This window comes from Meleagris gallopavo, chromosome 2 (assembly GCF_000146605.3).
Source record: "Meleagris gallopavo isolate NT-WF06-2002-E0010 breed Aviagen turkey brand Nicholas breeding stock chromosome 2, Turkey_5.1, whole genome shotgun sequence".
Classification (NCBI taxonomy): Eukaryota; Metazoa; Chordata; class Aves; order Galliformes; family Phasianidae; genus Meleagris; species Meleagris gallopavo.
The window spans coordinates 86,906,801-86,909,885 of NC_015012.2; the positions used below are offsets into that span (position 1 = coordinate 86,906,801).

The window sequence follows — 3,085 nt, forward strand, 5'->3', positions numbered from 1 at the left end:
AAGAAAAGCTGCAGAAGGGAAAGGACAGACGTGGAATGGCTGTGATGACAGAGTGGTGATTTATTTGCATTACAGATGTTCTCATTACTTCTTCTTGCTTCTGGGACAATTCCATGAGAAAATGACCTTGCTTTAAAGTAACATTAAGTGGCATGCCTACATATCACACTTGCTTCTGTTCCCTGTTCCGTGTTTTCAGGTTTTGAAAGACCATGGGCATGACTTTCTTGTTGGCAACAAGTTGAGCAAAGCAGATGTGAGTTTACTGGAAAACATTTTGGGGTTGGAAGAGTTGAAGCCTGATGCACTTGCAAAATTTCCTCTCTTGCAGGTAATTGCATAGACAGTTTTAAAGGAAACAAACCAAAGCAGAACACTGATTTAAAGTGGTTGAGAAAATACGGGGGTGGAAGGGTATGGAAAGGAGTGTGAAATTAAAAGCAAATACCTTAAGTGGTTTTGGCCAGCCTGAAATACTGGTGGTTATAGTGGTCTTCTGTCACCATAGCTGCCAGGGTATTGAACTGTATAGTAGGTTGAAGCATAGATTCTTAAAATCCCATAATACCTTGAGTTGGAAGAGAATCACAAGGACCACTGATTCCAGCTCCTGGCTCCACAGGGGACCACCCTAAATTCAAATCCAGTGTGTGAGAGCATTGTCCAAATGCCCCTTGAACACTTTCTCACCCTTTCCTTTCCCCAGGTAAGACCACCTCTGAAATAGTGTGTCCAATTTTGGGCCCCTCAGTTCAAGGACAAGGAACTCCTTGCAAGATTCCAGCGCAGGGCCACAAAGATGATTAGGGGAGTGGAGCATCTCCCTTGTGGGATAATTCTGAGGGAGCTGTGTCTCTTTTGTTTGTTGAAGACTGAAGTGTGACATCATTAATGTTTATAAATATGTAAAGGGTGAGTGTCAGGAGGATGGAGCTCAGTGACATCCAGTGATAAGACAAGGGGCAGTAGGTACAAGCCATAACATAGGGGGTTCCACATACATTTGAGAAAAAACTTCTTCCCAGTAAGGGTAACAGAACACTGGAACAGCCTGCCCAGAGAGGTTGTGGGGTCTCCTACTCTAGAGACATTCAAAAACCAACTGGATGTGTTCCTGTATGACCTAATCTAAGTGTTCCTGCTCTGGCAGGGGGATTAGTCTAGGTGGTTTTTCGAGGTCCCTTCCTTTCTGTGATTCTGGGAGCTTCAGACCATGCCCATCGCCCTCTGGTGAAGATCCTTTTCCTAATTCCCAGCCTGACCCTGGCTGGAGAGATTCCCATGCCGTTCCCTCGGGCCCTATCGCTGTCACACAGAGCAGAGCTCAGCGCTGCCCCTCCGCTCCCTGTGAGGAGCTGCAGCCGCCATCAGGCCTCTCCTCAGCTCCTCTGCTCAGGGCTGAACACAGGAAGGGACCTCATCTACTCCTCCTATCTCTTGCCCTCCAGGCCCTTTGCCATTTGTGTAGCCCCAGGTAGACACTGTAACAGTTTTATGTCCTTCTTACATTGGGGCAACCAAACTGCACACAGTGCTGGAGGTGAGGCTGCACAGCACAGAGCAGAGTAGGACAACCCCTCCCCTCTCCCAGAGGCAGGGCTGGGCCTGGAGCACCGCAGGGTGCTTTGGCCCTTTGGGCTGCCAGGACACATTGCAGGCTCATGTCCAACTCATCATCAACTGGAATCGCAGATCCCTTTTCTTGGGGCCGCTCTCCAGCCTCTCTCCATACATACATCATACACCCCAGGTGCAGAATCCAGCATTCATGCACTTACGAATGAGGTGGTGACCGCCAGCCTTCCAGTTTTTTTTGAGAACTCTTTCTGTAAGGTCTCCCCACCTCTAAGAGAGTCAAGTGCTCCTCTTAAATTAGAGACATCTTCAAACCTGCTTTGGATGCATCTGAGTTTTGACTCTGCATAATTTATAAACACTCTAAAGAGAAATGGCCCTAAAATGCAGCCAGCAGGCTCATGTAACCCAATGTACTGTTATTCTGAGAGTTGCCACTGGTCTTAAGTGTAGTGCTGTTTCCCTTTTGTTTTGTAGAGTTTTAAAGCAAGAATGAGCAATATCCCCAGCATCAAGAAATTCCTGCAACCTGGCAGCGCAAAGAAACCACTGATTCAGGAAAAAGATATACCAAGTGTGATAGCAATTTTCCACTGAGCAGCAGCCTAAGTGTGATGTAACTCCATTCCATTGTCTGTGGCTTTCCTGTGAAGCAAAGTGAAATTAATTTCATTAATTTCACAAGATTCATTTGCACGTTGGCAAATGAAATTGTTAACTCAGTTGTCTCAAATTTAACAAATTGTTTTAAATGCTTAAAGAGTTTTCCAGAAATAAAGTTGACATTAAAATGTATGTTCAGTGACTTCTTGCTGCTACTGACTCACCCAAGGGCTCTCTTGTTCTCTCTTACTGGTGTTCCCTAACATTGCTGGGATATGTAGGAGCTTAGCCTGAGCAGTAGACAACATGCCCATCCTGGAAAGAGCTTGGTAGAACTGCAGATTCTGGCCTAACAGAGATGAAACTTCCTGCAGCACAGAAAGTTTCGCACGAATGTGCGTAAGAACTTCTTCACGGTGAGGGTGACGGAGCACTGGAAAAGGCTGCCCAGGGAGGTTGTGGAGTCTCCTTCTCTGGAGATATTCAAGTCTCGCCTGGACACCTACCTGTGCGACCTGGTGTAGGGAACCTGCTTTGGCAGGGGGGTTGGTCTCGATGATCTCTAGAGGTCCCTTCCAACCCCTACAATTCTGTGATTCTGAAATGTTTGAATTCAGCTTTCCTCTGAACTGAGATGTTCCTCGGCTTGGTGTACATTGGGATCACGGTTCTACTACACTTCTGTTTTGTCAGTAGCGTTTCAGCCTCTTGTACAGCCGCTTCACCAATACCTCCTTTGAGAAACTCAGTTGTGGCAGCCATGTGCGCTCGATTGAAAGAGGAGTGCTTGAAGCCAGCTGTAGAGTTGAGAAGCTGTTATGGCTGAGGAAGGAGGTGTCTGGCTGGCATCAGGCACTAGCAGGGCCCTGACACGCGTAGCTTTGCATTGACTGCTGCCAGCTGATAC

At 47.0% G+C, this 3,085-nt stretch overlaps 1 protein-coding gene across 2 annotated transcripts in view; it reads left to right on the forward strand.

The window, feature by feature from the left end:
* The window catches only part of GSTA1.3 (glutathione S-transferase alpha class A1.3), a 27,410-nt gene that overhangs the window by 8,586 nt on the left and 15,739 nt on the right, over positions 1-3,085 (forward strand). The gene's annotated exons all lie outside the window — the stretch shown is intronic.